Consider the following 13144-nt stretch of genomic DNA (forward strand, 5'->3'; position numbering starts at 1 on the left):
GGGTTTCAGGATATATCGATACATTGTACAGTAAGTATGTTTAAAGGAGTTCTATTATAAAGACAATATTTTTCTCTTGTATTTGATGAATTATGCAGAATAGTTTTTGGCTGTTGACGCTCTGAAATTGCAATGGGACTTTAAGGGGACTCTAAATGTAACTCTAAATTAATTATTATATAGTATGGCAATGGACACGCAAATATCAGATTGTAACTATAATAATAAATATAAGTATTTTTGTATTTAATAGAATTGAATCTGATCAGAGCTGACCTCATCTGACACATCAAAATAGGCTGATTTAAAAAAGTTCCTGTTCTTAGTTACTGCGCTTTATATGTCATCATTTTGCTTCGCACCTTTGCAAATAGTCCTACATACGTTCACCTCACTAAACAGTATATATTAAAATGAGGTGTGACAAACAAAGCAGAGTGGTTCATGGTTTACATAATTATTCCCTATAGTAGTAATCCTTTCCTCGGAGATTAGAAAGCCAAATTACTCTAAATGATTCTGCTATCTCATTACTTTGTTTACATGTTTTCATCTGATTATGTCAAGTGATTATCTTGTAGTCTTTTCATATAGTGATTCTTGCTCTCTCTGGTACAGGTACGGAAAGATTATTAAACTTGATCAACCTGCTACACAATAAAACATTAAGTGGCTGAGAAAAATGTCAGCTCAAGAACCACAATCATGATGACTGAATAAGGCAGAGCAAAGAGCAGCGATAATCTTCAAAGTACAGACACCTATGTTGCTTATTTGACTGCAGTTACATTAGATCTGATCAGTAGGGTTAGTGCCCTTTGTATGTCTCTAATGTAATTTATGGCTCTACTGAGTAATCCCAACTAAGTACATCTGTGTTTTACAATTTACCCATGCTGTATCAGGACCACTGACAGCAGCTCCCAATACCCAGAGCACAGCGAGCAACTGTCAAAGTGATAGAAGACCTCCGCTGATTGCCTAAGGAGAGCTTTGTATCCTCTTTGTTAAGCTGGCCATGACCGATAAATTATCTGCAGATTTTCTATGGTCAGATGGAAAAAGTGCAACAGATTCCTCCATCTACGCTAAACTATGTGGATGGAGGAATCTCCCACTGGGCCAAGCTTCAGTATCTTGCTAGTCGGCCCTTCTGGCTCTCAAAATACCTGACCAATCTGATTGGATGCATGCATTGTTCAGGTATTTTGAGAGCCAGTGGTGAAGCTTGGCCCATTGGGAGATTCCTCTATCCACACAGTTTAGCGTAGATGGAGGAATCTGTTGCACTTTTTCCATCTGACTATAGAAAATCTGCAGATAATCTATAGGTCTACGGCCAGCTTAACCTGCAGGGCTGGGCTGTCAGTGTGATCGCCTAGTGTTGCTCTTCATTAATTTATAACTAAAAGCTGAAGTAGTAGCCTCCATTCATCAAGTTGGCCCCACGGCTAAACAAGAAAAATAGCCGTCTTGCCATGGATTTGTTGACCTTGGCTTGTTCCTGGACTTTTCGCGCCGATGACCTGCATCTTCTGTCACCTCCAGCCATGAGACAGCTGTACTTACAAGTTCCAGTGATATCAGTGGCATCACAGGATTTGACTGATAAGAGAAAGCACATTACTGCCCTCACTGGCGTGTTGCTGCTCCTTCATTATCCAATCACTGGCCTGGGCGGTGCTTGACCCAGCTATATTGCTTTCTCTTCGGAGGCCAGATCTTGGCAGAGCTGTGTGACAGGAAGGTCTGGATCTAAAATATAGCTTAGCAAAATTACCCATTTTTGGCAGGTAAGACCGTTCGCACATATACAATATTGCATCTGTGAATTTAGCTGTTTGCCTTCATATCCACTTTAAACTTCCCCTTATTTAGATTTTGTTACAAGTCATCTGTTAAAAATACAATCAAATATGCATTTAAAAAGTTTTACTTTAGGAAATGGAAATTACCTTATAAAATATGATGGAAAATACAAGGCGTACTTGTTATTCTGAACCTGTTAGCAAATAGAAGTGCAAAGTACATCTTGAATTACTTTCTAGAAATACATAGCCTAGAGACAGTTTAGTACTAGAATAAATCCTACACAGAAAACAGCAGTAATGTCATTACATGCTGCATAACAATCAGAATAACTGCAAGAGAACTGACTTCTTCTGATAGCTTTCAAATGAAAATGGAGGTGAGAGACATTCGGTGAACATAACATTCATTTCTACACATAGCCATATTTCACCTGCAGCTACTAGAGGTTCACATACTATATTTGATAACTGAATGATAAAATACCCCTGGGTATGTCCAGCGTTATGATTTTTGCGAAAGGCTAAAACAGATATAAGCATTACTTGCGTGAATAGCTATTAGCTGAAAGCTCAAAGAATAACAAGCCTGAATTGCTTAAAATCATTGCAGTCAGCCGCAGAATTTCCATCAAAATGGAAAACGTCGGTTGAATAAGCCTACGATGAACTCAGAACATAAAGACGAAGGGAGCTGTTGCTGCTTGGTAAATGCTGTAAAAAAAAGGAGGTAGATCCTGGATATTTTTTTTATTAATAGAGGAAATATCATTTCATCATCAGCCTAACTACTGAGAGATGCATGGTCAGTAGAATAGAGAACTAAGATAAGTATCAGCTCCATACAATTTCCACTGATTAAAGAATCAATCTAAACCCATAAAGCACATCTACAGGCAAACAAGAATAATCTATTAACCCCTGCATTGCAAGGCTTAACTGCTCATTTATGTCTAGGGAACTGATGTAAAGCAGTTACTTACCTGATCCCTGCTTCTATTGGCTCCCTCAGGGCTGCTAGACTGGTCCCTCAGCCTCTTTTTTCCTGGGCATCCGCAGTCTAAGGACCGATATGTCACCATGTCTAAGGCCCCTTTCCCATGGGCATTCCGATCAGGTTGTCAGTTTTTCAGGCGGACCTGATCAGAAGCTCAATGTTGGTGTATGGGCAGCTGGATCTAAATGGACGTGCACCCATTTACATCTGGTTACCCCCGGCTCCTGCCAGATCCGGAAAACCAAAGTTCTCTTTTGACAGACCTGACCTTGCCAGATCAGAGGTAATCTGACGTAAACTGACACATCTGATTCCCTATAGACCAACATGTGCCTGGTAATTTCAGTTTTTTCCTCCATCGCAAGATGGATGAAAAATCTCTTATATTGTAAAGCTCTGCACAAACTGCTGGCGCTATATAAATCCTGTATAATAATAATAACTGGAAGGACACAGATTGCTCCATTCCGATCAGCAGGGGATCCGTGCATAGTTCCCTTGCTGATCGGAACTGAACTGAAATATCATTACGATACGAGGACCCAGAGGGACAGTCCATATGATAGGAGTGGAGGGGAGAAAAGAGCTGACTGCTGGGGTAGGGGGTAAGTAGATTTGCTCAGGTAAGTACATTTGCTTTACTCCAGCCCCTAGACAAAAACTAACAACTTAACCGTTACAGTGCAGGGGGTAGCCCCACTGCAAGGGTACTTTTTTCATTTGCCCAAAAATGATTGATCAGGATATGTATGGATTAAAAAGGAAGCCGAGCTTGTGCAAAATAAAAGCAATTTGATGGATTACGATCAGATCAATGCCTGTTGAATTACTGACCATAAAGTCTATTTTCACTTTTGAAGTCAAATTTGAGAAAGCCCCACTATATGGTTGTTATGTGTTCCTATTTCCCTTCAAATCTAGTTTACATCTGTAGCACTCACCCCCGAAGGAGCCGCTGAATAACCGGATATTTCTATCCCCCTACACCAATGTACCGCCCAAAGCGTGGATCCACAGCACACCAACACACCTTTGAACAGTTTTATAGCAGATTTACTGACAAATCAGAGATGAACAACTATGATACAATAGTAATGACAGAAATCCCCAACAATAATGTGTATCAACAGGCTGAGGCACTCTGCGACCCAGTAACTGCAGCTATCTGCTGTCAGTACTGAGGTATGTGAGGCCAATTGTCTCTAAAGGCTTTCCCCTGAATGGGGTGTATGTCCCTTTAAGGTCTCCCTTTAACAATGTCCGAACCTCCCTATACTACTGGCCAGTAGTGGTGTCCTAAGCTAGCCGGCGTTGGGGCCCTTACTGTAGTGCAGATATGAACAGCAAACAGGTTGTCAACGTGGCCAAAGGCCTCTCACCAATCCTCAGGTCAGTTGGAAAGATATGAAGACTGCTGGCAGGAACTGGGCGTCCTCTCTCTCTCTCTCTCTTCAGTTCAGGCGACATAGAGGGAAGTCATCTGGGTCCCCGACAAAAGGTCCTCACCCATCCAGGATGTTTGCAGTCCTCTCAATTGGCTCCGTCTGGCTCCCTCTCTCTCTCTGCTGGGCTGGCTGGGTCACTCCGGCGGCTGGTTCAGCCATGCGACTAGGCCTCGGTTCAGGCGCTCAAACACAGTCTCTCTGGTTCAGCAGATGAACATCCGTCCTTCAGAGCGCTGCTGTACAGATTCTGTGTGTCCCAATCTGTCACACAGCTCTGCTGCATGCAGTCCTAATTCACACAGTGCCGCACACAGGCCTGTCTCCTCCAGATCCCCCAGTCAGACTGGGCACGCTCAGTCACTGCAGTACATAGCCCTCCTCCTTCCTCTCGCACAGCATCCTGGGAGTGGTAGTTCACAAGAGCTCTATTAGCAATCCCCAGTGTCAGCTCTGCACTGCAATCCCCACAAATCTCTGCTTCAGATCACACACAGGGACAAGTTAACTCCTTACAGTTAGGAACAAGAATCGCTGCGATAGCACATATATGTATATTATATAGGGGCTACACATCTGATGGTGAAATCTGCCAGCACAGTACAAACGCTACGCTGCCCAGCCCCCTTACATTCCATAGGACAAATCGGTTTAGAGAAAACTAGTAATATGAGAAAGCAAGTAAACTATAAGCAGAAAAGTTTATTTTATCAGCTTATGCTATGTGAATGGGACCATATGACAAATTTTAAATAGGTGTTATCCCAATTTGCCTCCAAATGTGGAAATACACTTTAATTCGCCATGGTAAATGAGTTCAAACAGTCAAGATGTTATTGCTGTTGGTGTCCCCCAAGGGTAGATATGTCCTTATTATTTTAAAGAACTATAAAGTGAACAGAAATGCAAAATCTTTTGGTTGTCACTAAAACAGGAGTACAGAACAATATAGTTTAATGGGCTCACCTGTTTTCATGACTTCCAGTCACATTTGAGGGACAGGAGGCAAAGAGAAATCTCTCAGTTGGGGCTCCAAACAATAATAAACACCTAACAGAGGTGCTAACTAGGGATTAACCAAAATGTTCAGCCGATATAACATATCGGCTGAAAATTGCACTTTTGGCAAAATGCCTAAAGTGTCATCTTTCAGGCAAAATTGCGGTGCATGCCTGGTTTCTCTCCTCCGCAGGGCTCTGCTGTGTGTCCCCTCTGACACAGCGCAGCATCCAGCGGGGAGGAGAGAAACTGTTACAGAAGGCCGAGCAGTGCAAGGGAGGAGAGTGATGTGAGCGGCCGGCGTGTCACGAGGCCGGGCTCTCCTCCCGCACCACCCCGCTCAGCCTCCTGCGACAGATCAGGAGAGCGGCAGTGTGGGGGCGGAGACAGCTGTCACAGGAGACCGAGCTCTCCTCCCTGCACTGCTCACTCAGCCTCCTGTGACAGCGAGTCAGGAAGGAGAGAGGGTACAAACACTCCGTGATCAGTGATTTCTTGTAAATAATTGAGGACCTAGTATGCTTACTGTGTCCCCAATTATGAATGAATGGGAAGTGATCTACATGACTTCCTGTTCATTCATGATTGTGGACATGGTAAACATACTGTGATGGTGTGTGTGTTAAGAGCGCTACTACCGTTTGAATGTATAAAAAATCATCAAATATAACAGTAATGTCTCACACTTATAGTGACCTGAATGAAATAATGACTCACATTTAGAGTGTCCTGGGGAGCCCTGGAGGCGGTCAGGTGGAGCCGTTTGTGAAGTTTCTGTGATGGTTGGTCACAATGGGCAGATGTGACTGAAACAATTAGGGTTTCACACCAGGCTGGGGGTGGCATTAGGGAGATGTGTAGGGAGTTAGCCTGGAGGTGATGGTGAGAAAAATGTTGAAGACCGTAGGGAGACAGCTGGCCAGGCTGAATCCTGTCGGCTGTGCACGAGAAGCCGCTCTGTGGCGGTGCTGTCAGTCAGATAGCAGTGGCGGTAGGAACGGGTCCAGTCGGCACGTGAGTCGGTCAGGCTAGGTGGTGAGGGGTATAGAACAGTAGTCAGCTATGCGTTTCGAGACAATGCCTCTTTGTCAAGCTCAGGTGAAAGCCTTGACAAAGAGGCATTGCCTCGAAACGCGTAGCCTTCCACTTTCACCTGAGCTTGACAAAGAGGCATTGCCTCGAAACGCGTAGCTGACTACTGTTCTATACCCCTCACCACCTAGCCTGACGGACTCACGTGCCGACTGGACCCGCTCCTACCGCCACTGCTATCTGACAGTGACAGCACCGCCACAGAGCGGCTTCTCGTGCACAGCCGACAGGATTCAGCCTGGCCAGCTGTCTCCCTACGGTCTTCTACATTTTTCTCACCATCACCTCCAGGCTAACTTCCTACACATCTCCCTGATGCCACCCCCAGCCTGGTGTGAAACCCTAATTGTTTCAGTCACATCTGCCCATTGTGACCAACCATCAAACTTCACAAACGGCTCCACCTGACCGCCTCCAGGGCTCCCCAGGACACTCTAAATGTGAGTCATTATTTCATTCAGGTCACTATAAGTGTGAGACATTACTGTTATATTTGATGATTTTTTATACATTCAAACGGTAGTAGCGCTCTTAACACACACACACCGTCACTCTTTGCTACCACAGGGTCCCTCTCCCTGTTTTTAAGAGCTTGCACACTGTTGCCACATCCCTGTTCTATACGTTCTCTCCAGCCAAATTTGTACTTCTGGGTAGTGCGCTTGTTCCTTTTTTGTCCATGGTAAACATACTATCTCCCTATTATGAATAGGAACACTCAGTATACAGGCTCCCTGTTCATTGATAACAGGGGCTGCAGAAAAAGAGATTGAGGACTCCGTGTCCTCAATCTCTTTTTCTATTTTAAAAGAGAAATATCAGGGGTCTGTTTAGACCCCCAATATTTCCCTTAAGCCCTTAAAAGTAACGTAAACAAATATTTAATAAAAATAAATAAATATAAAAAAATGTAAAAGTGTAAAAAAATATTTTAAAAGGTTAGATTTTTTTTCACTTTCGGCCTTACATGTTTCTATTTTCGGTTTCGTTTTTAGAAATTTCATTTCGGTGCACCTCTAATTCTTCTAACCCTTCCACACTCTATCCAAAGCTAAAGAAAAAAAAGTTTAGTGTTAACCTATAGGTATTTATAATTCTGCAGCCAAACATCAATCTCCCTAATAAATATATTCTTTTATGAATGTGGGTGCTTGCGCCAATTTACTATATAGATATCCCCGATATCAGCCTTGTAATGCTTGTTATCTCAACAATTTAAAGAAGAATAACTTAAAGAGAAAACTCAACAACCCCCCGGTTATTTTTATGTACACTCCCACTGTTTGCTGGTTTATCCTGAAATTTCATACTCACTCATCCTGTATTGTCCTACTGCAATCAACTCAACAGCAGTTGCGTGCTGGCTCCTGCGCCTCCATCTTCTTTACTGATGTCATCGGGGGGCAGGCTGTCTCTTCTGGGTTCTAACAGCCTGCTGAAAGAATGAGCAAGAGAGAACCCCCCTGATGATGCACATGCGCCCTAGAAGCCTCCTGGGATATAGGTGCTTTATGGTCCCTAGGGAAAAAGGTATTGGGGGAGGGGGATTTAAATGTCCAATTATAAGGGAAGAGGGGGTAGGAGGACAAAGAGGTAAAGTGGGGAGGGTGAAGATCTGCTTTGAGGTACCACAAAAGTACAACAAAGAGGCTCCTCAATAAACTACCTGTCATGACGCCTTAAAATCAGACCCAACACGTGCACACATGTACATACAGACACTGGAAATGACCAGACACCACAAATACATTTTTTTGACACTTTTATTTATTTCAAATAATAGCATCCCACAATTCATCCATGAAAATGATGATAGCAAAGAGACAAATTATTCTCGGGGCATCTGCATCAAGCAGAGAACTCTGTGTCATACCAAAGGCTCTACACCGCAGTCTGCATTTTATAATTGGCCTGTATAATGGACGCCGTGGTGTGAAATAACCTTACACGAGGTGTATAATGAAGAGTGGATAGTGGTATCCGCTTTCTGTTATAAATGGGCCCCTAAGTGATCTTGCTGGACATAAAGAATTTCTTATATCACATATTATTTGGTCTTTTTTTTTCTGGTATGATATAGTTAATTTTTACTATTTTGCCTTTTAAGATGGTATCAAGTAATTCTGGGCATGGAACTGTATATGTGATAGAACTGTAAATATAGTAAAGACTCTTACCAAACCATGTTTGCTTACTAAGTTATGATGTGTTTTCTATGTGCCCTGTTCCACCACAACATGGGTGTAATAAAAAGTGCGCTGCAGAAAAATGCTGACATGCTGCTTTTTTCTGCAGGGCACTGGATGCCACCGCGGGTCACCGTACTGCAACACACCCCTGTACACTACCAATAAAGTTAGACAAAAAAAAGACAAAATGTAAACAGTAAATCTCTGGCAGTGTGTGATACACCGCACACCGCCAGAGCTGTCCCATCGCATTAGTCTGCCCACAAAAATGCTCCAATTTAAGGGACGGCCTAGTGTAAATTGGCCCTCTGTGTGCGAACACATGTGGACAGAATACATGTGTTCTTTCATTGATGTGTAAAAGCTGAATGGTCACAGCTGAACATAAACACCACAGGCGTGTTCAGTTCCTTAGCCAAGCGCTGAGTAGCTCTTCTGCAGCACTTCAGTTCACAGCAGCAGCTTCAATGAACGCTTCGGCTGCACATTGCTAAGCAAAAATGGCATAAGATAATATTTTTGGCTAATAAATACCATTTTCCAACGAATATTTGGTGTGCTCGTCCACCAAAACATTAAATTGTAAGTTCCCACACTGAACTGTGATTGAACCACCTTGATGTGACTCCATTGAAATTAATGGAGCCGCACGGCTAACGCGGTGCGCAAACGAGCATTCCCTGGACGTGCGAATGTAAACCAGAGCTAAAAGTTTAAGTTTCCTGCAGTCAGCTGGATCCCTGAATTGATTTCTTCCATCAGGGTTCAGGCACCTTTCTCCAGCACTGCCAGGTGTGCCCACAGTTAAAATGGCCACTGGTGCTCTGTCCCCACCTTCTGTGTCACATCAGCACTCTGCATCCACTTCTGCTGCGAGTGCTAAGTTAGCAGTGCTGAGCGCTGACTTGCAGCACAGCAGTTAGCAGCGGTTTGCTAACTCAGCACTTGCAGCTGCTGAGAATCTGAACGCGGCGCCTCTGTTTTAGCGTGGCTCCTTTCCCTTGCAGGGTCCTATGGAGCCTCCCTTGTGTGTGCTAGCAAGCTGTGTGTGTCTCCATAAACACACAGGCACAAGCAAGGCAAGATACTTCCCTTCTCCATGCTAGTATGGCTTCTGGAGACTGCTCTGTTCCTTGTGATCTTGTACTGGACAGGAAGTTCAGGGAAGTCAAGCTGGAGTTGGAGCTGCTCTGAAAAATGATTGTGTAAATATGGATTAATTATTGTAAACAAGTTTTCAGACTTTAAAACTGCTTTGGTGGGTCTAGTAACACTTTCATACTCGGAAGAACAAAGGGGGGGATTTATCAAAACTGGAGCTGAAGAAACTGAAGCAGTTGCCTATGGCAACCAATCAGCTTCTCTCTTAAGTCTGTTCAATTAAGGTTTGAAAATGAAAGAGAGAAGCTGATTGGTTCCATGCACAGATTCAGCAGATTGTGTCTGCTCCAGTTTAGATAAATTGCACCCCTGTCCTGGGAGCACAAGAAAACTATGGCGCTGGGGAGGGGGCATTAAAGCTTCAATGCTACCCCCAGAAACGACTGCGGTGGATCGCTGTACACATTTGTACGCCTGCCCAAACACTTCTTACAACTGTTGACCTCCATGCAATCATGACATATCGATAGTTATGGAGAGGGTGATGTATATAAAGCATACAGGTGAAAGTCATCGCCCACGGCAACAGACCAGTTCCTGTCATTTCTTCAGTCCTGGGGTGAAAAAGCTTCTATTATGGAAGACAAGATTCTTTTATACGTCAGTATGAATCGTGATATAATCTATGAGCAGGCAAAGGCTGAGCCAGCAACTTGGATGGATGACATCAACTCCGCTACAGTATACAGCACAGACACTCCTCGGAAGGTAACACCTGCCCTCAGCGCGTCAGGCGGGCTCCCCACACAGCCGTACGATGTTGGTGTGTCTCCTTGGTTGAGTGTCCCCTCCTTCCACAGCCTGTCATTCGGGGGGCGGAGCTTCAGGCTTCTCTCCTCCTCACTGTGTGTCCAAGGCCGGCCGGATGGCTGTCTTACTAAAGGCCGGGGCTTTGGCCGGCTCTCAGCGGCTTGTCTCTTTCCTCTGCCCGGTGGCCGGTAAGAGCCGCACGATGTGGGTGAAGCGGGAAGCATGTGTGGTAGGGGGCGGGTGGGCCACAGACATGGCTGTGCGTACGTATATTTACATTGTGTGTACAGGGTGTGACAGCAGTGTGTGTGCCAGCCTATGATAACCTGTGTGTATGGACAGTGCTGGCTCAGCTGTATGGAGAGAGGGAACTAATGGCTCGGGTGTATGGAGAGAAGGAGGACTTATGGGTCGGGTGTATGGAGAGAGAGAGGACTTATGGGTCGGGTGTATGGAGAGAGAGGACTTATGAGGCGGGTGTATGGGGAGAGAGGACTTATGGCTCAGGTGTATGGGGAGAGAGGACTTATGGCTCAGGTGTATGGGGAGAGAGGACTTATGGCTCAGGTGTATGGAGAGAGAGAGGACTTATGCCTCAGGTGTATGGAGAGAGAGAGAGAGGACTTATGGCTCCGGTGTATGGAGAGAGAGAGGACTTATGGCTCCGGTGTATGGAGAGAGAGGACGTATGGCTCAGGTGTATGGAGAGAGAGAGAGAGGGGACTTATGGCTCAGGTGTATGGTGAGATAGAGAGGGGACTTATAGCTCAGGTGTATGCAGAGAGAGAGGGGACTTATAGCTCAGGTGTATGCAGAGAGAGAGAGGACTTATGGCTCAGGTGTATGGAGAGAGAGAGAGAACCTGTGGCTCAGGTGTATAGAGAGAGAGGACTTATGGCTCAGGTGTATGGAGAGAGAGAGAGGACTTATGGCTCAGGTGTATGGCGAGAGAGGGGACTTATGGCTCAGGTGTATGGCGAGAGAGAGAGGGGACTTATAGCTCAGGTGTATGCAGAGAGAGAGAGGACTTATGGCTCAGGTGTATGGAGAGAGAGAGGACTTGTGGCTCAGGTTTATGGAGAGAGAGGACTTATGGCTCAGGTGTATGGAGAGAGAGAGAGAGGACTTATGGCTCAGGTGTATGGAGAGAGAGAGAGAGGGGACTTATGGCTCAGGTGTATGGAGATAGAGGACTTATGGCTCAGGTGTATGGAGAGAGAGAGAGACAGAACCTGTGGCTCAGGTGTATGGAGAGAGAGAGAGAGAGTACTTATGGCTCAGGTGTATGGAGAGAGAGGACTTATGGCTCAGGTGTATTGAGAGAGAGAACTTATGGAGAGAGAGGACTTATGGCTCAGGTGTATGGAGAGAGAGAGAGAGAGGACTTATGAAGAACGTATGGCTTTGGTGTTTGGGAGGGTTTTAAAACAAAATGTATAATCTAATTTGTAGACCTCTAGCCGCCTGAAGGACTTGTCAAATGCAGATAGTTAAGGTCCCCAAAGTGGCTTTCCTTTTACGCCTGAGGATTGATGAGGTTACCATAGTAGCATGTTCTGTCTGTTTTAGTGAAGCGGGGTACACTAGCTGGCAAGCAAAGGGCAAAATAGAATCTTCTAAAAACCAGTATGGAGCTTTCTATTGAAGTCTGATTGATTGCCTGCTTGAGATTCTTGCACTCGACCTTTTGATTTATTGTATAATCCTGCGATTCTACAAATGAATTATGACAGTATGGTTCATCTGTCTGATCAAGCAGTCAAAAGTGCAGTGGCTGTGTGAAATGTGAATTGGCTTTAAAAAACCACCTCAAAACGTCCTTATCTTCTAGACCTACCTGTAGTAAACGCAGATCTGATTACTTGGGAGGTGTTTCTGTTGTTTTCATGGTTGTGCTGAATGTGGCACGTGGCTGTTGGATAGACCTGTCCTATTATCTAGTATTATCCTCATGGGTAAAATGATCAGTTCTCCCTGGTGTCCATGTTTTCTTTTCTATGGTTTACATGGAAACCTTTCAGTTTACTGCATGGCATATGTCCCCCTAACCTCTGCAGTGATCTTTAAAACCAGAAATAAACAAAGCTTTTGAACATTAGGCTGACTGTCCTCATTTTGGACAAAAGCTTTGCTCAGGACAACAATGGATCTTTGTATTATTTGTTACATACAATATAAATCTTTCTAAACTGTACTAGTGCAAGACAAATGGTGTAGAGAACGTTCATTTGTATTTACCTTTGTCACATTAAAGTAGGTGTGAACCCTCTACCTTTATTATATTAACATTTGTGAGAAATGTATTTAACATGCTATATAAAAGAAAATAAGGAAAGAACCTCAAACATCCCTTTTATTATGGTTTCTAGAGGCGGTTGTACGACTGCTGTACCCCTCCACCTTCTCAATCTCTGAGCGTTGGGGCGGATACTTCTGTCCAATGACAATCAGCTGCTCTGTTACATAGTATTTGAGGTTGAATAAAGACATTAGTCCATCAAGTCCAACCTATTAGGATCTCATTCTAGGAGTACCTGTACCCCTGTATATTGCGGTCCCTTAAAAAATCATCCAAAATAAAAATGAGGAATAAAGGTCTAGATATAAAATGGCTTAGTTCCTTAAGTACCTTGGGGTGCAGGTTATCCGGACCCACTGCTTTGTTTGCATTGAGCATTTTAAGTCTTTGTTGTATCCCGGTTTCCG

The 13144-nt window shown here is 44.2% G+C and overlaps 1 protein-coding gene across 1 annotated transcript in view; it reads left to right on the forward strand.

Moving 5' to 3' along the window:
• Positions 1-10507: 10507 nt before the first annotated feature.
• Positions 10508-13144, forward strand: part of FAM135A (family with sequence similarity 135 member A) — a 91279-nt gene continuing 88642 nt past the window's right edge. The window contains exon 1 of the mRNA XM_018564834.1: positions 10508-10626. The gene's annotated coding sequence lies outside the window, so the exon portion shown is untranslated. The remainder of the gene's footprint in view (positions 10627-13144) is intronic.

The sequence above is a fragment of the Nanorana parkeri genome, unplaced genomic scaffold, assembly GCF_000935625.1.
Source record: "Nanorana parkeri isolate BGI_ZX_2015 unplaced genomic scaffold, ASM93562v1 scaffold785, whole genome shotgun sequence".
Lineage (NCBI taxonomy): Eukaryota > Metazoa > Chordata > Amphibia > Anura > Dicroglossidae > Nanorana > Nanorana parkeri.